Source organism: Carassius carassius, chromosome 22 (genome assembly GCF_963082965.1).
Source record: "Carassius carassius chromosome 22, fCarCar2.1, whole genome shotgun sequence".
Classification (NCBI taxonomy): domain Eukaryota; kingdom Metazoa; phylum Chordata; class Actinopteri; order Cypriniformes; family Cyprinidae; genus Carassius; species Carassius carassius.
In genome coordinates, this window is record NC_081776.1 from 29535186 (window position 1) to 29561297 (window position 26112).

Consider the following 26112-nt stretch of genomic DNA (forward strand, 5'->3'; position numbering starts at 1 on the left):
TTTTAAATGATGGTGTCATTATTTGATATATAATATAAATATTATATATTTATATATATATATATATATATATATATATATATATATATATAATTTGATATATATATATTTGAAACATTTGCTTGATTATTTCCAATGTAAAAAAGCTTTGTATAAAGATGCCGTAACAGGTTGTCATTAAGAAATCAAGGAGCTAAATGCCAAGGCATTTCCATAGCTGGATATAGATGAAATGTGTATACAAAATATGTGATAAATAAAGACAAGTTAAGGATCAACCACTATGAATATGTTATTTATTTATTTTATGAGACCATTCTCTGAACAAACTCCCAGATACATTTTATGTTGTTTTGGATGCTCAAAGAACTAAGTAGTCAGATGTCCGTATGCACAAAGGCACTTATCCATATCCCTTTGTAGAAGCGTTTTTTTTTTTTTCAATTTGAAATAGCACCTCACGACTACACCACGTTATGTACGAGAAGCTGCAAAAGAAAAGCATAAGGAGAATGTATAAAACACGGTGACATTTATTTTTCAGTATATATAAGGGACGATATATTGCGTCATCAAAAAGTGAGGTAATTTACATACAGTATATTGCGCAATAAGTCGATATATTGATTATTGCGACAGGCCTAGGTGTTATTGGCAAATAAGATACACTGCAAACTGACAAATTAAGGGAAAAAACAACAAAGTGTCTTATTGAGATGTAGGCCCACCAAGATCCAACATTATCAAAACACCAAATCTATGTCTAGATCAAATCTATATAAAGATCATGAAGCTCTTCTGAGGGTAGGTTTTGGCCTAACACTTTACTAAGACACTTTGGCTGTGTCCAAATTCAGGGTCTGCATCCTTCGGAGTACTCATTCGAAGGATGTTACGTCACAGCACCGCGACGAAGGCTGTCCAAATTCGTAGGATCCTTCAAATGCGGCCCACAAATACGTCCTCCTTTACCCCGAATTGGAAGGATGGGTATGGTGGATCCTTTCCCGTCCTACCTATCCCATAATTCTTTTCGGCAGAGCGTAATGGCGGACGAAGCGAGCGGTAGCGGAGTGGGAGAGGAGTACGTTTTTTAAAAACTGGCTTTTCAAAAAAATATATTTTTTCAGTGGTTGTCTAAAAACATAAATGAAAATAGGCTATAATGGCTTACCTGGATATGACTGTCTTGTAGTCTGATAAAAAAAAAAACTCTCCGACAACGAGCAAATAAAGTATTTGATTTATTTAATTGCTTTATTTCTTCAAAAAAAGAATTAAAATGAGCAGAATAACTTTGTTTGTCCATTTTCCCGCTTCTTGCTTAGCGCTGTCACAGTTGCTAGGCGACAGGATATGAGCAACGGGTAAGGGAGGGAACTGAAAGAAGGGTAGGCTGTCCAAATTCACAAACACCGACTTCCAGGTTTCGCGGTCGTCGGAGGACCCCTCCTCCTTCAACCGGGTAGGAAGGATCCTAAGGAGGATGCAGACCCTGAATTTGGACACAGCCTTTGTGTTGGCTATATTAAGATACAGGAGCAAATACTGACCACCCATTTAACAGCTATTAAGACAAACTTTGAAATGTACTAACTAACATACTGGTAAGTCAAAAGTTTGTACTTGTTAAAACTAATTGACTATGTTTTACATATGAGAAGTTTTACATACCATAGTCTGCATGGCTCCCACTCCACCTGCTTCCACTTTTGGCCCTAAAAATAGTGAGAATTTTTCTGTTTAAATATTTGCTAAGTTTAGCAGTTCTACAAATCGCAAATACTTTTTCAAGACAATTACACAAATAACAGAAAAATGATCAGCCCCTTTCATCAGGAACATTATGTCGCTTATGTAGTTTTTGAGTGATACTCTGTTTCACCTTAATATCTCTACATTTGGCAACCCTCTTCACAGGGTAAAAATCCTGGCTCCCTGTCAGCGTGTGTGAGCATTATGAAAGGAAAAGAAAAATATTACATTCACACTACACTATACAAGTCATTATAGAATTAGAAGTGATTATTTAGCTAGCATAGGTTGTACTTAGTCACAGTTTTTATATTGTAGTTCTGGTGAAGAAGTGGTATTGAACACAAACTATTATTCACCATACACTAATATTGGATTACACAAACAGGATTACTTAAACAGAAAACAAGTTATAGGCCATACAAGAGTGTTCTGACATGGAGTCCAGATCAGTCAAGAATTTGGTCAATTCCGAGGTGAGACAGAGACCAAGACCATTTTTGAATACTAAAAACCAGGGTTCCTACACTTTTTCCATTTCAAAATTCCAGACCATATTACAGATCTGAGTATAAATAGCTAGATGTTTATTATGTAAATGAATAGTTTTCAAATCCAACTATTAACATGCATGTTACATTCTGACTTTGTCTGCTATTATGCTGTTAAATAATTGCCAGACGATTGTAGATAGGTACTGCAGCTGATACAAATCTATTTTGTGGCATTCAGTCCACAGTCCTACAGTATATAGAAAGGAACCCTGTATAATAGCTTCCACAAACACACTGCTGTCATTGCACATGAAGATTGTTCATTAATTTATTTATTAATTTATTCATTAATTAATAACAGGCCATGATACACTACATACAGTACAAGCTCCCTCCTGAATATACCAGCAATCACTGATTGAGTGACAAATATCAATGTCAATTGTGCCGGTTAATATGCTGAACAATTTTGGAAAAAAACAATTTATATAAAAATAATTAAATAAAATGATAAATAATGTGATATTGAAGGGAATTATATCTTTTACACAATTATTTTCATTGAAAAACCTATTTAAATGATCATGGTGTAAATTTAAGACCAAACAAAGATTTTTCTTAAAGGGGTTTCATCACCCAAAAATGAAAAATTCTGGCGTTAATTTACTCACCCTCATGCCAATCCAAACCAAGACCTTCTTTTAACCTCAGAACAAAAAAATTACGATTTTTGGTGAAATCCGAGAGCTTTCTGACCCTCCCATAGACAGTAACACAACTGAAATGTTCCCAGACCAAGAAACATATTAAGGACATCGGTATAACAGTCCATGTAACAGTGGTTCAATGATAATTTCCCGAAGATTTGAGAATACTTTTTTTGCTCAAACTTTATCCAACAATTATTTTCCTCCAACTCATCATCATCCATGATTATTGAGACTACCACAATGTATGCGTGTGCTGCTGTTGCTGTAGAAAATGCATGCACTGCACTTTGTCTTTGTGCAGGGTGATGAACATGCATGCTTCGTGGAACACTCAATAATGGTGTAATACGTGATTTGGATGAGTTTAATTGTTGAATACAGTTGTTATTTTGTTCTCTTTGTGCACAAAATACATTCTCATAGCTTCATGGAATTACAGTTGAACCACACATGGACTGTTTTACCAATGTCCTTACAACCTTTCTGGCTCTGGGAACATTTCAGTTTTGCTGCAGTCTATGGAGAGTCAGAAAGCTCTCATGTCTCATAAAAAATATCTTAATTTGTGTTCTGAAGATGAACAAAGATCATGGAATGACAAAAGGGTGAGTAATTAATGACAGAATTTTCTTTTTTAGGCCCACTTATCCTTTAAAGCTGTAGAATATGATTTGTAGGCCAGATCATCTTTGAAGCACCACAATATTTAATTTAAAATGCTTTTTTGACACACATTTTGCCTTGCACAAATATTGCACCTTGTGAATTGAAAATTACAGAAGTCTATAACTATGATTTTGATAAAATTTTCAATAAATTGTTCACCTCTACTGTTAAATAAACAAATACATCTGGACATTGCCCAAACATAATAAGCATCTTACAAATGGAAATACAGCCTTCATGAAGACTCATATCAATTAATATCAATTACAAAGTATGGATTCACACACAGTACATCAACACACCTTTCCTTTTATGTGGCCGCACTTTAGTGGGAACTGGACAGCCTCCTTTTTCCACACCTTCATCTGTTAATAACAAGGAAAAATTAAAATATGTAAAATATATAGAATTTTACACACACGTGTATATATGATATACATATAGCTCCTATTCTGCTTACCTTTAGCAATAAGAGCTGATTGTGGTCCAATGTTAGCTGCTGAGCAATGACGTTTGGCCACTGATACCTGTGGATCTGGAGCGACCATTGGTGGTCCAGTAGTAGCTGCTGAGGGATGACATTTGGCCACTGATACCTGTGGATCTGGAACAACCATTGCTGGTACTGTGGTAGCTGCTGAGGGATGACGTTTGGCCACTGATACCTGTGGATCTGGAGCGACCATTAGTGGTCCAGTGTTAGCTGCTGAGGGATGACATTTGGCCACTGATACCTGTGGATCTGGAACAACCATTGCTGGTACTGTGGTAGCTGCTGAGGGATGACGTTTGGCCACTGATACCTGTGGATCTGGAACAACCATTGCTGGTACTGTGGTAGCTGCTGAGGGATGACATTTGGCCACTGATACCTGTGGATCTGGAACAACCATTGCTGGTACTGTGGTAGCTGCTGAGGGATGACATTTGGCCACTGATACCTGTGGATCTGGAGCGACCATTAGTGGTCCAGTGTTAGCTGCTGAGGGATGACATTTGGCCACTGATACCTGTGGATCTGGAGCAACCATTGCTGGTACTGTGGTAGCTGCTGAGGGATGACATTTGGCCACTGATACCTGTGGATCTGGAACAACCATTGCTGGTACTGTGGTAGCTGCTGAGGGATGACATTTGGCCACTGATACCTGTGGATCTGGAGCGACCATTAGTGGTCCAGTGTTAGCTGCTGAGGGATGACATTTGGCCACTGATACCTGTGGATCTGGAACAACCATTGCTGGTACTGTGGTAGCTGCTGAGGGATGACATTTGGCCACTGATACCTGTGGATCTGGAGCGACCATTAGTGGTCCAGTGTTAGCTGCTGAGGGATGACGTTTGGCCACTTCTACCTGTGGATCTAGAGCAGGGGTTGGCAACCTACGGCACGCGTGCCAACAGTGGCACGCAGAGGGATAATCGCTGGCACGCAAGCAATAAGGAAAACTGTATAATGACGTACAGTTTGATGTAATAACTTCTCATAGTCACACAGCCTGTTAGGAGCTACAAATACTATTAAAGTGTGAGAATTAACTTGCATGGATGCACGTGCAAACACTGCACATACTAGGTGCTTCAAATCAAAGCCTCGGTCTAACAGCACTCGTCAATGTCAAAATGACTGAGATGGCCAATCAGATCAAAGTAGGCGGGGTTTACTGTTCACAGAAGCAGAGCGCGAAGCGTCAGTTTAACGTTAAAGAGAGTGAGGTAAGATGAAGCTGCAAATCAATTAACATTAGTCAACTTTTAATAATACGTTTTACCATAGAAATGTTCAATGACCTAAAGCTATATCCAGTGATGAAAAATTTTCTGAAATATGGCCATTTTGAGAGAAAGAAAGTGGGGGGGGGGGGTAAATTGTCTCTCTCTGCAGACAATGAAGCGATTTTGCCCCTTTGTTGTTGAGAAATATAATGTAGCGATTCAGTATCGATTAATAAAAGTAGCGTGACAACACTCATAGGTTTATAAGCTTCTGAATGCTACTTTTTGCACAGCACGATCTCAGATCTCTGTGTGCGAGTGGTGTGTTGTGTGTGTGTCTGTGTGTGCACGTTCATCAATTAAAGCAGTGCATTAACGTTGATTAAACGTTAAAAAAACTTTTTTTTATCGTATAATAAAAAATTGTGTATGTACCGTTTAAATACAGAATTATATCGGGGTGTGGGGGGGGGGCTGTGCACACTTGGCACAGTGGTTAACCATAAAAATAAAAAATGGCACGTCATGCCGAAAAGGTTGCTGATCCCTGATCTAGAGCAACCATTGGTGGTCCAGTGGTAGCTGCTGAGGGATGACGTTTGGCCACTGATACCTGTGGATCTGGAGCGACCATTAGTGGTCCAGTAGTAGCTGCTGAGGGATGACGTTTGGCCACTGATACCTGTGGATCTGGAGCGACCATTAGTGGTCCAGTAGTAGCTGCTGAGGGATGACGTTTGGCCACTGATACCTGTGGATCTGGAGCGACCATTAGTGGTCCAGTAGTAGCTGCTGAGGGATGACGTTTGGCCACTGATACCTGTGGATCTGGAGCGACCATTAGTGGTCCAGTGGTAGCTGCTGAGGGATGACGTTTGGCCACTGATACCTGTGGATCTGGAGCGAACATTGGTGGTCCAGTGTTAGCTGCTGAGGGATGACGTTTGGCCACTGATACCTGTGGATCTGGAGCGACCATTGGTGGTCCAGTAGTAGCTGCTGAGGGATGACGTTTGGCCACTGATACCTGTGGATCTGGAGCGACCATTGGTGGTCCAGTAGTAGCTGCTGAGGGATGACATTTGGCCACTGATACCTGTGGATCTGGAGCGAACATTGGTGGTCCAGTGGGGGCTTCAACCTGGGCTGATGAGGGTTCACTGAATTGTTCAGCAGCACCTTGTGCAGTCCAGCCTGAATTTTAGAAGTACAGAATTATTTAGAAAACACTGATCAGCCTATTTTCACAATTTTATGACATTTTCTAGACTAAAATATAATTGATTAATCAAGAAAAGAAATTACAACAAAAATATAGCAAGTTGCAGTTGTAATAGCAACAAGACATGTGTATAGACTATAGACCTAACAAGTACTGACTGTTTTACCAAACTACTTCTGCCAAGCAGTACTGATTTATCAGGGAAATGGTCCTAAGACATGTGATGGATGTTTAAGACAGTCTGGTGGTCAAGTGGTTGACCAATTATGCCACTTTTTCTACTGGATTTGTACAATGAAAATTATGGCATGGGTAATTACCTTGTTTCTTAATTCAATGTCATAATTTATGTTATGAGCAAACAAATGATAAAATTCAGGTTAGCGAAAAAAGGAAACCCGTAGTCAAACTATTCTGAACATGCAATGGCCACAATACAATGAAAAGTACAATGTGACTGTCCCTTTAACCTACTAGGACCAGTGTTATCACCTAAAAAAGTAAGTGTACAGCCCTGATCTGCATCATCTATACTGTGCATCGGACACTAGGTTAGGGGCCAACTGTTTTAGGGTGTTGCCTTCATTTCATTTTAAATGTTTGGATGAAATAAGGCAGCATATCTGCATGCATTTGTAAAAAAAAGTTAAAGCTTGGTTCAGTATATAGCCATGGGTGTGGCCCTGCATTTGGACTGGATTGTCTGGTGTGTGTATTCCATTCTATTTAAGATTAAAATATAATAAAAAAACAAGCAAATGCAATTGTTTCAATGCATTATTTTATAATTATAGTGATAGTTCACCCAAAAATGTAAATTCTGTCATAATTTACTCACCCTCATGTCGTTCCATAGCTGTATGATTGGCTTTTTTTTATGTTGAACATAAAAGATGATATTTTAAAGATTGCTGGTAATCAAACAGTCGGTGGTTGACATTGACTTCCATAGTGTTTTTTTTTCCTACTATGGAAGTCGATGGGAATCACCAACTGTTTGATTACCAGCAATCTTCAAAATATTTTCTTTAAATATCTTTAAAAGAAAGTAGCTAAATAGCTATATAGGCAGCTTTTAACCTCTTCCAACCACAGCCTTACCTGTGACAGGGACACAGGTAAGGGACACAAGGCCTCAAATACATGACTTTTTAAAACAAAAATATATAACATAATATTCTTACCTTGAATAACAATGTCATACAGGTCCTTTATTCTTTCTAGGCATTTATGTGATGTCTCTGCCAGCTTACAACGGGGTGCCAAAACCTCAGACACCCATTCATTTGGTCTTCTTTTGGGCCTTGAGAGCAAGACAATAGCCCTTATTTCCAGGGCCTGCAATTTTTCTAGCTAAAAATACAAGGACACACACACAAATAACATATATTGAATAACAGGTATTAAATGTACATAGCAACTTTTGACTAATCTACATTAAAAACATTTGCATACCAACATATACGCTTCATCCTGTAAATGAGAGGTGGTCCTGTTTTTTTTCTGGGTATGCACCCAGCTCTCCCATTTCTGATAGAACTTGTCAAGTTTTTTTTAAAGCCTCAGTTTATGTGGTTGCTCTCCCTGGCAAGATCTGCAGGTTTTATAGGCCACATTAATTTGTTTATGGCAAAGTACACATTTGCAAATCGTAGACCCCTGGCCTGGCATTTCTGTCAGAGATAAAGTAAGCAGAAGACACAAAGATATTTTGAGAAGTCCTTATCTCACTGAAACAAACCAGGGTAAGATATAAAAATAAAAAGCAATACTTACTTGAAGACACTCTAGTTTTTTCGCTGGGGGGGATTGCAGTAAGGTATTTGATCAGAATTCATATAAATAACTGATATATATCGTTTAGCCCATAGAATAATTATCTAATTACTGCAAGCTTATGACACTTATAAATAGGACTGCATACCAGAACAGAAAGTACACTGGTCGCAGAGAAAGGATGTAAATTTAATGCAAGTGTGCATAACATATCAAGCAGCAGGGAAAATGCGCTGGGCAAATAAAAAACTGTAATACTATATAGCATTTCGATTACAGGGCAAAAAATAAAATTAAAAAAATAATAAAAATAATAAATGAATAAATAAAATGTGCAAAATAGGTTACTATTTTATTTAATCAGAACACCATAATACTAATAATACTATAATTATTGTTTTTTTATTTTGTGTTATTATTGCAAAAAACTTTAACTTTACAGTCCACACAGGCAAATATGACGTTTGCTAGATGCTATTAATTCAAGATTTATTAAATGACCGCACTCTAAGAAAGAAATATATACGTTAATATGACCCAGCCAGGCCGTGACCGGCTGGTTCTGAGGTTGCGTCCAGGCACTGACCTGTCTGTAGCCTAATATGGTGATGTTATATTGCTAAAATTACAATAAAGACCTAATATCGACACAACAATCAAACGCTTACCTTGCGCAGGAATTTTTTGAGAATGCACTAAATCGCTTATATTTGGTCCGTAGAGTTGTTGGCTTTGAGAAAATTATCGCCCCTGCTGGTATTCTATTGGTAACTTCACCTTCATACATGCGTGTAACTTTCACGCCTAGAGGAGGCAAAGCGTGACACTTACACGCTTCTTCGAGTGGACCAGCGTGACTGCTACACGCTTTGGCGTGATACCGGGTTGCATATTGAAGTACAAATCCAAACACCAGAAACGTTATGAAAAGTATGCATTTTATTTATTTAAATGCTGTATGGTTGAAATAATATTTTAGTTCACAACTTTAAGTTCCATTGTTTAAAAAAAAGCTTTATTGGTTAACGTTTCATAAACCTTCAGTTGTTATGCTCTAAAATCCAATGCCATTTGTAATTTCACAGTATTTTCAACTCCTAAATCACTAACCTTTAAAGTCACGATTCTGTAATTTACACGATTCTATAAAATTCAGATTTACTCAGGCCGATGGCATTTTTTAATGACATTTATTTATTTATTTATTTTTGAATAATTGTAGCCTACATAAATAGGTGATGCAAAACATATACTTGGATCGTCCCTTGTTTTTTCCCTTATTTTCTTAAAGAATAAACACATATTTTCAACAAGAATTAACAATATATAACTAATTCATAAAGAAATAATTTAAGCAGTTAAAACCTATTTTTAAACTTGAATTTAAATACTATTAAACTAACTTTAAAATCTCAAGGAGTTTATAAATTAAAAAAGATAAAATGTCACAATGCATGTTAAATAGTCTAAATGAACTTGTGTTAAAAATATAACTAGAACTAACAATATAATTAGATTTTTTTACATGAACAATTCCTGTATAAAATGGGACAGCAACCTTTATATCAAACATTTTTAAATCGTCCACAGCTGAGCATCGCGGGAGGCTGATCTGGACCAGAGCGCGTGAAGTGAATGTGATGAACGAAGTCATTTTCAGATGCAATGAAAAAAACAAAAACCTTGATAGACTAGATTAGGCCCATGCAGGCTCTGTTCTGAAGTATCTAATAATTATAATTACTGTTAACCCAGAGTAACAAATTTTAACTATTAATCGCCTATTTTCATTTGCTGCATGTTTTCTTTCTTTCTTTATTTTTAAACACGCTAAAAAATTTATTAAATTTGTGAGAGGAAAAAATATGAGTCGTGTATAGGTTGCATTTTAACGGATTAATCACCTATTTTTGTTTGCTGCATGTTTTTTTTTTTGATATTATATAATTCATGTATAAGTTGCATTTTATTACATTTAGAAATAATAACGGCTGGCCTAATAATGTTATAATGTACCAACAGGATATTTTTAGTTCCTTTCACTTTACAACAAATCCTTTGAATTTAACAAATATATCAGAATAAAACAAGAATTAAAAATATATAATTCTAATGGATAAATATAATCGCAGTATATAATAATATAGGCTGAGCTATAAACAAAAAAATAATAATAACATAAAGCTAAGCATAAGGTTGGGCTTTCTCATTCTCTCACTCGGGAGAAATCCAAATGTTTCCATATTCGTGATGTTGCCCATTTGAAGCTTAACTATTATTCATGAGGTAAAATAGGCTTTGTAGTTCACGCGTGTTTCAGTATCGATGAAAAAATAATAAAAAACAATATGTGGAGTAAGTGGATCCCTGCTAACGCTGAATGTCTGGTGAATGACTGCTGTTTCTAGTGAATATGTGCACAAGACACCAAGAGCAGTGCGGAGCCTGAAGAACAAAACATCAGAAATCGGGGACAGTATTTTTATGCGGCTCAGCCCGAAGATCATTTGAGCAAATGTTGGACAATTTTGGACCAATTTTGAAGGAGGAGTAGCGGAAAAAAAACGGAATACTGTACTTTTCAAAATGGCTCCTACTGTAATGGACGGAGTCTTAATGTATGATATTGTTTGTGATCAGCATGATGAGAGCAATCAGGTGTACTATGTCTCATTGTCTCATAGGGCTGCCATAGACTCCCATTTGCGGAAGAATAATATACATTACACTCAGGATCGCCAATAACAGTCATAACATAGTGCCTGTTAGTTGCACTGTAAAACCTGATAAGTTAGTTCAACTTCAAACCGTTTGAGGAAACCAATTGCCTTAATTCCTTTAAGTTTATTAACTAAAAAATTTTTGATTTGTGTCCAAGTAACTCAGTAATTTATCGTTAAGATAACTTGGGTAAATAAAGTTAATAGTACTAAGTCCATTCAATTAATATAACTCAAATCTATGGAGTAGACCAAAAACCTGAATAAGTAAGCAGAACTAGCAGATTTTTATTTTGTACTTAAACATTTCAAGTTACAATTAAAATCTATGAGTACATTAATTCATACGATTAACTTAAAACTTTCAATTGATCTCAATATGAACACTTTTATTAGTATAAACTCAGTTAGCTTTTAAAAGCTAATCTGCTTACATACTAATTTGCTAACATATTAACAATAGTATGTTATACAGAAGCTGTATGAACGCAACAATACAAAGGGATCATTTGCTCTCAAATCAAGCTGCATGCACCACTTGTCACCATAAAGCCAACATTAACAGACATTCAAGGGCGAGACGGCGTGGCCTGGCCCTGAAAGCCTCAATTATTTCATCCAGGTCCAGTGTCTCTGCGAGTTCTCGTTCAAATGTCAGCAACAAGAGGCTATTTAGTCTTTCTGTGAGCATGGTTGCTCTGTTGCTGGATTTGATTCAGTTCACTGCTGAAAACATGCGCTCCACAGAACAGCTTGTAACAGGCAATGTGATCAAAACACGGAGTAAACTGTTCATGTTGGGGAAAACGTCCTTCTCACAAGAGTCTAAGACTTCAATTAAGGATGGGTACAGGTGACCCCATCCACCTTTCGTTTGAGCAGTTGCACAAATACTGTAAATTCAGGACCTTCCACTCCAAGTCCATAGTGCTTGCTTGGTACCTGTAATATTTCCATCTGGCCAAATGCGTCAGATCCGGGCAGCAAGGAGGCAGCAGCCTTCATTATTCTGTAGGAGTCACTCTGAAAACAGTTGTTAAATTCCATTAGCTGTCTGTCAAGAATGGAAATTCACAAGGATTGCAAATCTAAGTTACTCCTAATGGGCACACACCTGCCCACTGTGGAGGTGACATGCGAGTCGAAAAGCCTGGCAGGTAATTTTTTTTACATGCACCCACTATGTCCCAGTTGTGCACATCGTTCTTCTTCATGACGTCATCAGTAAGCCCAATGATTCTTTCAAATTCCCCATCTGAGTTATTCCTAAATGTAGTAAAAGTTTCTTTTAAACTTTGAATAAATTGATGTGAAAATGTATATACTATTAAAAAGGAGTTGAAACAAAATTAATGGAAAAATTATTTTATTAAAGTGGAAAACAGTTTACTAAATAATAAACTTGACTGACTGCTACTTTAAAGGGATATTGTTTATGTTGATTATTATTTATATGTATACTGTATAATTTTGTGCAATTGCTTGCATGTCAGTTGAGTTTGTGGCAAAACCTTTTTAGTGTTTACATGTTGTTTATACCTGCATAAAATTTATTAAAATAGATGTCTAAAGGGTTTTTACCCTGTGAAGACGGTTGCCAAATGCAGAGTTATTAAGGTGAAATAGAATATCACTCAAACTCTACATAACTACATAATTGTCCGGCATTATTATGCCATTACATTATAATTATATATTCAGTGGCATAAAATGGTCTTTAAAATGACAATAATATCGCTTATCGCAATAATTTCTGGGGCAATATATCGCACAACAAAAAGTTGTTATTGTGACAGGCCTACTAACACCTACTACAATTGCATTCACACTGAAAATACAGTTATTGAAAATAATGATAAAGTTATTATTGCCAAACTACACAGCCTGCATCACAGGAAAGCCATAGTTCAAGTTCATTTTATTTGTATAGCACATTTACAATAGCCACTAGGCTGACCAAAGTGCTTTACAGAAGAGAAAATTATAAAAACATACACAGAAACCAGTATTCCCAAAAGCTTCAAACAAAAGTGTTGGCATTTCCCAACATCACAGCAGTAATGACTTTATTATGAACTACTTTACTTCTAAAATCGATACTATTAGAGATAAAATTGTAACCAGCTACAGTATCGCATCAGACAGTGTACTATAGACCCCCTGAGGAACAGTTCCACTCATTCTCTACTATAGGAGAGAAAGAATTGTATAAACTTGTTAAATCATCTAAACCAACAACATGTATGTTAGACCCTATACCATCTAAGCTCCTAAAAGAGGTGCTTCCAGAAGTCATAGATCCTCTTCTGACTATTATTAATTCCTCATTGTCATTAGGATATGTCCCCAAAACCTTCAAACTGCCTGTTATTAAGCATCTCATAAAAAAAAAACCCAAACAACTAGTTAATTATATACTGATCTCGATTTTCCCTTTTCTGTCCAAGATACTAGAAAAAGTAGTATCCTCACAATTATATTCCTTCTTAGTTAAAAATGTTATCTCTGAGGATTTCCAGTCAGGATTTAGGCCGTATCATAGTACTGAGACTGCTCTCCTTTGAGTTACAAATGATCTGCTCTTATCATCTGATCGTGGGTGTATCTCTCTATTAGTTTTATTGGATCTTAGTGCTGCGTTCGACACTATTGACCACAACATTCTTTTGCATAGACTAGGACACTTTGTTGGCATTAATGGAAGTTCACTAGCATGGTTTAAATCGTACTTATATGAACGAAATCAATTTGTACCAGTGAATGAAGAGGTATCATATCGATCACAAGTGCAGTATGGAGTACATCAAGGCTCAGTATTAGGGCCGCTACTCTTCACGCTTTATATGCCTATGCTCTAAATTTCAAATGCAGAAATGTTAATCCATGCATTTATTACTCCAAGGTTAGATTATTGTAATGCTTTATTAGGTGGTTGTTCTGCACGCTTAGTAAACAAACTACAGCTAGTCCAAAATGCAGCAGCAAAAGTTCTTACTAGAGTCATGAAGAAACAGAAGGCACAGAAGAAACGATACATGAAAGTACTCCTCCTTCAGGTCGAACGCTGCAAACCAATCTTGAGGACGGATGCACCCGAAGATGCATTTCTGCATCAACACCTTGAACCATAGCCGATAAAGGGCATGATTCAAAACTCACAGATCCAAGATCAGTCGTAACCCACCGCCTTTCTTGGGTACAATGAAGTAAGGGCTGTAAAACCCCGTCCTCATATCGGCTGGAGGGACCGGCTCTATCGCATCCTTCACCAGTAGGACTGTGATCTCTGCCCGCACAACAGGGGCTTCGGCTGCTTCCACACTAGTGAAGCGGATACCGCTGAAATTGGGTGGAAGCTGAATCGCATAGCCGAGGCTGATAGTCCGTAGAAGCCAGTGAGACGGCAGCACTGACCAGGCACTTAGAAACTCTACAAGCAGGGCTATCGGAACCACAGCCGTACCCACGGTGGGGCAACGAGGTTAAACCCAGGGACCCAACTTGGGCAGCTTGTGAATTTGGTGTGAGTGTGGGGTGCAGGGCTCACCTGGTTCCAGGGTGCGTGAGTAGGGCCTTTGTTGACGCTCTCGAACTGCTGCCATCTGGCGAAGGAGGAGGATAAGTTAGGTCCGGTGCTTGGCCGTCCGCAACTCTCCGTGCCCTCCTGGGACCCAGCGATAGAGAAAACTGCTCTCTCGTCGAGATTTCCAGATATCAACTAATATCATTTGAAAATGGCATCATACTTCATCTTCTCACTGTCTTTCAGTGTGCTCTTTAATCCGCAGACTGCGGCAACACAGCGTGAGCGGACTCAAGCCGTGTGATTATCAATAGAATAGGGTTAAGATTATAATATCTGTATCTTTGCAGTTATTTTTCATGAATACAGTTTACAAAAGGTCACAAAGGCGCAATCGGTTTCCCATCTACTGTAAAGTTTTTGCTGCGTTCCCGTCCCATTTTTAATGGTAAAATGATGTAACATATTTTACAAATAAACAAAAAGCATTCTGCACTGTTTATAATACTAATAGCAATTATAATGAAATCAGTTTCATAAGAAATACTTGCGTGTGATTTCGACATCTTTGTTTCCATAGCAACAGAGTCTCCAGAGCGCGTGCTGTTATGCCCTTTCACACAAGCGCAGCATGCGGTAAACAAACCTGCGCTGTTTAAAACATCTAGAGCTCACATCTGCCCTTTGAACACAAGACTCTCCAGATGTAGGTCTGAATGGGAAAGTTCGCTGAAGGTGACGCTCATCACACCAACGCTGTTTCTTCAAGCGAAAATCTAGCCCTTAACACATATAAGCGCATACTTTATAAAACGATAATGTTGGTATTTTCAGTTGAAATGTTTATATTTAATATAAAACATATAACAGTGCATGTGGCATACCTCAGTGATTCACATAACTGATTGAAGACAGTGACACAGCACTCAGTCAATTCACAATTCAATGAGATATAAATATTATGTGCGGTTTTGTATTTAATATTGTTTTGTATTAGCCTTTGAGTAAGGAATGCAAAACTCAGGAAATAAGAGCATCCGAGGAGCATGTAAATGCTATGATTATTTATTTTTAATATTTTTAATGTTCTTTAATGTTATCCAGGTTTCAGGCACCGTTTAGTCACCGGTACTGTTTTAAAAGTATCGATTTGGCACGGGTATCGTAAAAAACCCAATCAATACCCAACCCTACTAGTGTTGCCTCCTTTCTTCATTATTAAGCTACTGCATATATTGCATCTGACACTGGTGTCTAGTGTTGAGGAATTTGGTCATTTTTCAAATCACCAGCCAGTGAGATCGCAGAGTCACAATATTATTGTGTGTGCGTGCTTGTGTAGCATGTGGAACAGAGACTCTCTGTACTTATCATAGGCTATTTCCTAACTATGTGGTGTTTTAAACCAAGTGGGTGCATGAGAATTATCAGTCTGCAGTCAATGGTGATAATCAAAAGTAGATTTATTTTAAAGACCAACAGTTTAACACCAGATATTGGACATAAATTATCACATTAAATATAAAAGTATTTAAAACATATAAGTTCATATAGTCGCAGTAAAGTTCAACTGAACAGATACATCGGTCATACAGTGATCAGTTAAACTCAGTTAGTTAGGGTTTGTTTAAAATATTGCACATATATAGGCCGTTCAGATTACTTGTTAAAATCCAATGAAATACCTTTTACCAGCAGACAATGTACGTCTGTTTGTGGTTTGAGACTCCTTCACTGACTACAGGCTCTAATCCTTATTTGCGTGTGAGTGCGAAATGTTGTGCTGAAGTGAAGTAGTTTGGTAATCTGATAATAAAAGCCGAATTATAATAGGCCGCCTAATAATAATAATAAAAATAATTACAGAAATATTTACAGTTAGAAAATACCTTGCCATCCCTGTGTCTTAGCTCCTCTGCTGGTTCTTCTGGACCAAGAACTGGTTGCTGTGGGAGTGGAGTGTGGCCTGCAGAAGAGGTCTGTGGTTCTTTTCATTTTACTGTAATATGAGAAAAGTTTTTTTTTGTTCCAAAAAAACGGTAAAATCTTTTTTTTTTTTTTAAGTGTCCAATTATTTTTATGTAAAATGAATAGCCAAATAGTTTGAAAATGCTCACTTTTGGTTATCATGTCTGTTTGTTCTTTTGCTGGTTTTTCTGGATCATGAAATGGCTGTTGTGGGAATGGAGTATGGACTGCAGAAGAGGTCTCATTCTGTGTTACTGTAATATCATATTAAGCAACACTTATATTAGTTTTGTTGCCAAAACAATAATAATAAAAATAATAACTGGATTTAAGTTGCAGTTAAAAGTGTCCAATTCTAAGAACCTTCTGTATTAAATTAATAGTTAAACAGTCTGAAAATGCTCTGAAATGCTTTTTTGGAAAAGCTCCTCTTGGAGATTTAGGTTTAACCACCTTAGTTGCTGCAGTTCAGCCTTCATGTGTTCTTTTCTATTCTTTTAAGCATTTAATTTTTTTTTCCCATTTTCTTCATTAGCCATCTCCTCCTCTTGCATCTTTTTTTTGAGGTTGTAATATTTGTCTTGCAGTTCCTTGTGCACAGCCATGGGGACATGTTCCTCTTGATTCAGGTGATTCAAAACAGGTCTGGATAACTTTTCTTTCCTTTAAGGATATCCATTAAATTCTTCGTTTTTTTGTGTGGTTTGGACTGCTACCTTTTTTTTATTTTCATTTGTGTTGTCACACTTTAAAAAACAGAAAATAGTTCACACGATGTTCAATTCTCACAAAACATTAAATACTCATTACACATTGATTGTAACACCAAAACAAACTGACACTATCTCCATCCAATCAATTGCTAGGGTGGGTGACGTGACATGGCAGTTTTGTGTCAAACATGTATGAATACAAAATATATTTGCCAAAAACCTTCTCATATTTTGTGCAGAACATTATGCTTTATGTGAACATATTCAACATTAAAACAATTCATAACTAATTTTTCCAGAATTTTCAACCAAACATAACAAAACTCATATGGTGTGACTGTCCGGCACTTGTTTCTCAAAGTGAGAACTTGAATAAAACTAAAAATAATAAATGCAAAAATTCTCAAAAAAATACAGAAAAATAATACAGATGTCTATTTGTGAGCCTACTCTTTTCAAAGTCCAAGCATAATGTTTTGAGTCAGTTCTAATCAAAAAGATTTTGTCACACAAATCAAAATCATATGGTGTGACACTATTTTGGGATATTTGAACGGGCAACTGTTTTGACACCCTTGGGAAGGAGAGGACCTTCTTCAGCAATGTTGTACAGAACTAGCAGTGTATTGCTACTGTTCAACCTGTGGTAAGTCATCATTTTTATTTTTTACAATAAATCAGATCTTGTTGGCACTCTGACAAAAGTCCCACTTTCAGATGTCTTTTGGTGTGACACATTTTTTTTTTATAAAAATGCAAAAGAAATGTTATTATTTTGTCATAATTATATGTAAATCTATGCTGCTTTGTTATAGCTAGCATGTTGTTAGTATGCTAATGTGTAGCTACAAGACTCAAGGTTGTGCTAAGTGCAGAAAACATCATATGGTGTGACACTTCATCATATGGTGTGACATGTCTGCCTGTCACGCCATATGATTTGATTGTCACACCATATGATATGAATTGTAATTCCCTGCATATATAACAATAAATAACAAAGTCCAATGTATGTTTTATCCTTTTAAACATTTATTTGGGTCAATCATCACATAAAAGCTGTAATTATCCACCATCGATTGTGTTTAGTTTAGTTTTATTCGGTGATACAGATTTCTAGTTCATCAATGGAGTCTAGATGAACTGATTTATTTGTGGATCCACTCAGCAACGCTGTATGTTCACGGTTCATATGATATAAAAAAATTGGTTGTTTTACTTATATTAATACATATTGCAGACCAGTTTTGAATTGAAATTAAATTTGATACACAAACATGTTCATATGGTTCATACAATATAAAAAAAATGTTTGTTGTTGGAGTCTAGATGAACTGATTTATTTGTGGATCCACTCAGCAACGCTGTATGTTCACGGTTCATATGATATAAAAAAATGGTTATTTTACTTATATTAATATATATTGCAGACTAGTTTTGAATTGAAATGAAATTTGATACACAAACATATGTTCATATGGTTCATACAATATTAAAAAATGTTTGTTTTATTGTTAAATATCAAATATCGAATATTGCCTTGCAGCATTTAAGAGTGGTTAAATATTTCCTGCCATATGAGTGATCAGTACTCACCAATAAGTAGGATAATACATGGTTTGCATTGACACATGGCAACATTATCATATGGTGTGACACTATATAATTTGGTGTGACATTCCAAATTGTGAAAATAACATACCTTTATTAATGATAAAACCTGAAAATGTTCATGGAATACATAGAAAATAGTATCAGCAAGAGTCACAAATATTTTTATCATTTTTTAGCAAGGTTTGTCACAATAAATAGAAAATATGTTGAAAGACCGACGGCATAGGTCTCACATTGAGCAATGTTTTAGAAAATAATACACAAATTTAATTAATTTTCACAAAACTATAATGGATCACAGTTTAGTTATGATGAATGACTTTGATAAAGTGAGTAACTTAAGAAAGGTATAATCCATTTTCAGTTTATATACAAGTATTTTCATGTCACACCATATGACGATTGTAAGCACTTAATACAACAAATTGTCACATAAATTCTGATTCCAATTGAAAATTTTGAAACAACATATGTTTCTATAAAGATGAGAGTTAGTAGAACAAAAGTCAACCATTTTTATGCCTGTTATTTGAAATTTTTGAAAAAACACTTTTTTATGGTACATATGTCACTGACCCAATAATACTGTTATTTATCATTTTTTTATGTATGTAGGTCTGGGCTATAAAACGGTTATCTGTATTTAGTGACAGTACACCTTAATTGATAACAATAGAAAAAAATGTCTGATATAGCACACGCAGGGCCTAAATTGTAACACTTGTCAAGCGCCAGATGTGAGTAAAAATTGGCGTTGGCAAATATATGTAACAGTGTCAGTTGCCAGATGGCGGGTAAAACTTTTACAAAATATAATAAATTCAATGTAGTGAGGACAACGGCCAGTTTTTAAAGTCTTCATCTTCTTATTCACAATGCTCCATGGGATTCTAGTTCTTTCCATCACTAAGGTGGTTAGGTACACAATCTGGTACCTTTGTATTTTTGTCTGAATATTTAAATACCTATTCTACATCAAATAAAAGTTTGTAATGTTATGATTTCACCTCGTAGCTTATTGGTATGGACACTTGTTTCCACCACGAAATATAAAAAATAAAAAATGTTGCTTTTTATCTCAAAATTATGAGATACTTTTTATTTTGGTTTTATTTTTTATACCTGACAATTCAGAATTCTTTTCTCTCTGAGTTGTGTGATATAACCTCTCAATTCTTACTTACTACTAAAAGTCAGAATTGCAAGATATAAACCTGCAACTGAATAATAATAAAAAAAAAAACATGTCAGAATTTTGAAAAAAAAAAAAATCACAATAACCTTTTTTTTATTATTCCATGGCAAAAACAAGCAAACAAATTTTTGGAGAATGTCCAGTAAAGCCTGGCATACTTACTGAAGATTAACTTTTGATTTTTTTAATAGGCAAATCAATTAAAACTCAGAAAACGATGAGAATTGTCTTCGGATATCGAAATAAAAGTCGTCACACAGGCCTACTGTAAAACAAAAGTTTTACAGATTGGGATAGTTTGCCCAAAAATAAAATTTTTTGTCATAATTTACTCTCCCTCATGTTGTTCCAAACCTCTGAGTTTCTTTCTTCTGTTGAACACAAATAAGTTATTTTAAAGAATTTTGGTAGATAGACAGTTGTTGGCACCCACTGACTTCCACTGTAGGAACAAACAATACCATTTAAGTCAATGGGTGCTGTCATCTAATCATTGTATATCATCAAATAATAATATAGGTCTGTAAATGTATCCGATTGCTTGATTACCAGCATAATCAGTGATTTTTTACAGCCTTTTTTAAAAAATAGATATGTTCTCAGAGGCAGGGAGTGAGACAAACACCATGAGAGAGACAGCACAGAAAGCACTGAGAGAGAAAGCACACAGAAAAGAGAGTGACAGCATTATTTGTAATATTACAAATGTTTGAAATTATATAAACGTATATATATAACAGTTTAATACACATTAAAACCATGCATTCTTGTTTGGCTATTAGGGCATTGGTTTGAATTTTAAGTCCATTGTAATGATGCTTTTTTTCAATAAAGTCAATTAATTCACTGAAACGTCAAGCTTACAGTATTTCTAATCATTATATATCATCAAATAATAATACAGTTCCCTTTCAAGGGAACTTCAAACTGCATCCTCTAGGTGGTTTTTCAATGTATGCTTCAGACACGGGTCACGACGAGGTGTTCCCCATAGCGACCCCTAGAGGACGCAGTGTCTTGTTCCCTACTCAGGGAACCATGGTTACATTCGTAAACTGAGATGGTCTGTTTGTAAGTTTACCAGAAAAATCAGTGATGTTTTACAGCCTTTTTTCTTTTTTATTTTAAATAGATATGTTCTCAGAGGTAGGGTGTGAGACAAACAGCATAGAGAACATGTCACGATCGGGATACAGGAAAACACAGAGACAGATCCAAGTGCAGGTATGTCTTTTATTGGGGTAATCCAAATCGAAATCCAGTCCAGGCAGGGGTCAAAACCAAAATAGCCACAAAATAGACACAAAACACACGGGCAAGAACAACACTAAAATTGTCGTGATAACTATGAGGACTCCATGACACATACTAAACAGACAGGGTATAAATACACAGTGAAATGACAATGCTAATGGGGAATAGACTGAGTGCAATGATTAATGACCAGTGACAGCTGAGTGCAATGAGGAGACAGAGATCGTGGGGAATGTGGTTCAGGAAGTGACAGACACCGTGGGGAAGGAGGACATCTAGTGGTTACCCAGGGAACACAAACCAGACACTGAAAAATACAGTATAATATAAAATAAACATAAAGGCCCGGTTTCACAGACGGGGCTTAGACTAAGCCAGGATTAGATCATAGTTCAATTAAGACATTTAAGCAATTTTTACAAATGTGCCTTAGACAAAAAACATGTGTGCATCTTGACACAAAATAAAGGCACTGATATATTTTAAGATCAGTCAATGCAAGTTTCTTTCAGATGAAACAGCTCAGATTTACATTTTAGTCAAGGACTAGGTTTAAGACTTGTCTGTGAAACCGGGGGATAAACAGCTAGATTAATTTAAATTCTACAGTGTCTCAAAGTATATAATACCTAATATGTGAATGAGCAAACCTACCCCCAAACATACCTTTAACAGAAATGTTGCTTTTTAAAGGCATGTGGTGGAACAGAGTCAGAGTCTGAGGTAAACCATAGGACTAGGGTTGGGTACCGAAACCCGGTGCTAAGATATGGATGCACCGAAGAAAATCAGAACGCAGATTTCGGTGCCTCTTCCTGGTTCCCCAAAATGTACACAAGAAGCATGGGCGTTGCTAGGCTTTTTTAGCGGGGCTATAGCATTAGCCATAAACTTTACACAAATTTGCGATCGCCTCAGAGTCAGTCCGCTTAAATTTCTTATGAAAATGGCAAAAGACTTAGTCTAAGGCAGGCTGTTGTCAGACTGCTTGTGCATTCAACAATTTCACTAGATTATTATTAAAATTAATGGCAAAATCAAAGTTTGGAAATGTAAACCGATATTTCCTACTAAGAAAAAGATAAATAACTGGCTTAAAACCCTTTTTTGGGGGTGAAAATACTAATGTGCCTAAGACTGTACTTTAAAACTTACATTGTTTCTACATTATAAAGAATGACAGTCATTCACAGAACTGATAAAGACAGTGACACACAGCACTCATTTGAACTAAATATCAGAGTGATTGACAGAGATACAGTAGAAACATTATGTGTGGTTTTGTATTAAATAATGACCCAGATCATGAAAAACATTTATTAGCCTTAGAGTAAGGGAAGCTTGGGAAAGGAGAGCATCCAAGGACGTGTGAAAGCTATGGATTAATTTTAAATCTTTTTAATGTTCTTTAATGTTATCCTTTTTAGGCTTTTTTAATTTTTCCATTTATTTTTATAGAAGTATCGGTTTAGGCACCGATACCATTTTATAAGTATTGAAATGGCACCGGTATGGGATAAAACCCAATCGATACCCAACCTTACATATGACAGGCAGCATGAGACAGAACCCTCCTGATCCTCTGTCAGTGAAATAATCAGTAAAAGAAACAGACAAACTCTTTACATCCAGCTGGACTCTTGCAGTCAACCTTCTGATCAAGCTAAATATGTTGGCTGTTGGCATGAATTTTACTCGTGATAAGAAGCTCATATTCAAGTGTTTGTGCAAAAATTATTAATGTGCATTAAAGGCCGTGTTGCAGGGTTAATTTTTTAACGAATTTGTGCAATTTGCTTGTTGGTAATAAACATTTAAACTGTTATCCATTCTATTTTATGTTGTTGGGTATCACAAAACGGAATATAATACGAAAAAGTAGGTACTATCTTACAGCGGTCTCCTTTCCCCCACAATGCATTGCATCACGTCACGTTGGGGAGAGAATTTACCAAAGCCGCCTTGAGAGCATTGAGAGTGACTAGAGAGACGAGTAGTAGATGAAAGTATTCAGATAGCGCAGATTATAGATAAATAGATAAATACATAGATATAGATAGATAGATAGACTACATATATAGATAGACAGACAGACAGACAGATAGATATCGACCAACAGCGACCCAAACGCACTTACTTCCCTACAGCACAAGCTTTTCAGCGCAGTTTCCATGGGACGGCACCGCCCACACAAGCACCTGCCAAACACAGCAACACACACGCGGCTACGTTTGCAACAACATTTTCACCGGAGGAAGAGATAAACGCTTAGAAACGCCATATAGCTAGCATGATGCCTTCTATTTCTAGATGACAAAGACAACGTTTACCAGTTCTACGACACTATGACAAAGGTTACCGGTACTTATCTGAACTAACGTCATGATCACTGCCACTAGATATAAAGAAAACATTGATTTTTCACTCGGTGCTACTCAATGACAGTAAAAAAAAAATAATAATAATATATATATGTGTGTGTGTGTGTGTGTGTCTCGTTATTGTGCACTGCTGCTCGTAGACTAGCTCCAGTGCTCATTGCTGCGATGCTAAATGATAGCAACTCACCAGGACGCTTCACCAACTCTCCACTCATTCTCCTCGTACCATGCATTTTAATTAGCTTTGATGGACATCAGTTCTTGACAATTCCTTATTTGCCCTCTAACGTCTGGGCGGTTCGAAATTACACAGCTGCAGGTCATCATACATGTTGGCTCTTGCCACCTCTTCCTCATCCCAGTCAGTCGCTATAACGTTAGTTCTGATGCTGCGTTCCAGGGAGGTTTTTGAGCTCGTAATCACTATTTCATACCACGACTAACGACTTTGTACCGTTCCAGGCAAGTTACGCCAAACTTTCTGAGCGCAAGGAATTGTAACTAGATTATTTATTTTATTGCAATGTTACGTTGACCTAAAATCATTTTTTCAACGTGTACCACTTGCATAAACACTACATCCGTAGGCAGTATTATCCGTAGGGGCTGTCATTGTTGTTTCGCGTGCTGTGTGACCCTGGAACTCGGAGTACATCGATCTAGTACGAGACACGAGTTCACGGGTGGGAAGTCACAGGTTTGATTGCCGTTCCAGTGCACTTTCACGGGTTTAAGGTTGGAAAAACACGGGTTACGGGTTGCCTGGAACGCGGCATCATACTAGACTGAGGCTACCTTTCCTCCACTTCTCCCCAACGTGACGTCATCGCCAAATTGCGTAAAAAACCGTTTAATACCAAAAACTTAAAAAATAGGTCTTTAAGACCATTTTTGAGACATTTTAAAAATGATATACATATCTTGAGTGATTTATGTACCCATTAATCGAAAGTGGTGGTTAACCTGCAACATGGCCTTTAATGACAGGGAGGCGCCGTCTCATCACTTTAATTTCTCATGATAATGAATGTATAATTTTTTAATTAATATAATATTGTGGTGTCTCACATAGGTACATTAAAAATATATCTACAGAAAGCTTGAAATGTTTTTAGACGAAAAGGAATAGTGTAATGTGTGAATGTTGCATTTCTCTCGTCGGAGAGAGCCAGCACTGTGAATATAACCAAAACAACAGTCCTATATAAACCGGTTCAGCAGGTGAAAGCCTCATAAGACACTGTCCATATGAAAGAGCAATTCACACCTTTATCTCGACCCCCACAAGCTATGAATAACTATCCAAAACCCAACCCCCTCCAGCTGAACTGAATTCGGTCTGTGTTACTGGGCTGAAACATGCCTGCACTACACTACATAATTTTCTCACAGCCCATATTATTATTTTTACAAGACCATAATGATAATAACAAATCATCAATTAATAATTAATCATTTTTTTACGAAAATCATTGTTATTTGTGATCGTGGATGTTTGCGGGAGGCTTTAAGACCAAGCGGAGTCCTCTGTTCCCGCCTCACAGCGCGCGGGTCTCCGAGGCTTCACTGTCTGCGGTTTGACTTTACTGAATCAGATAGAGGCGAATACAACTTATTGATCATGAGCCCAACATTTAGCAAGCAGGAAAACATTCATTCTACCTGAAGGAAGACATATTTCACTGAGCTAATGCTGTTACACAGAGAGAGAGAGAGAGAGAAATGAGTCTAGGGCTATTCTTAAACTAGGAGCTCATTATATTGAAGTACAAATCCAAACACCAGAAACGTTATGCATTTTATTTATTCACACTGTATGGTTGAAATAATATTTTAGTTCACAACTTTAAGTTCCGTTGTTTAAAAAGAATTGCTTTATTGGCTAACGTTTCATAAACCTTCAGTTGTTATGCTCTAAAATCCATGCCATTATTAATTTCACAGTATTTTTACCACCTAAATCACTAATCTTTAAAGTCACAATTCTATAATGGTCAAAATTACTCAGGCCAATGGTATTTTTTAATGACATTATTTTATTATTATTTTTTTTTTTTTTTTTTATAATTGTAGCCTACATAAATAGGTAAAGCAAAACAAATATTCGGATTGTCCCTTATTTTTTCCCTTGTTTTCCTAAAGAATAAACACGTATTTTTTACAAGAATAAACATGATAACATATTATTAATTAATAAAAATAATTTAAGCAATTAAAACCTTTTTTTTAAACTTGAATTTAAAGGGTCATGAAACCCCCCTCTTTCAGCTCAAGTCTAGCTCACAATCTTTTTGAAAAAGGCAACTTAAATGGACGTGGTGGCTGTGAGAAGAGGGGAGGGGACTGGGTGTGGTACGGCAGGGGAGGGGAGAGGAGAGGAGAGGAGAGGAGAGGGGAGGGGAGGG

General features: G+C 36.6%; 1 protein-coding gene across 3 annotated transcripts in view; it reads right to left on the reverse strand.

The window, feature by feature from the left end:
- The window catches only part of LOC132099188 (NACHT, LRR and PYD domains-containing protein 12-like), a 237314-nt gene that overhangs the window by 142544 nt on the left and 68658 nt on the right, over positions 1-26112 (reverse strand). The gene's annotated exons all lie outside the window — the stretch shown is intronic.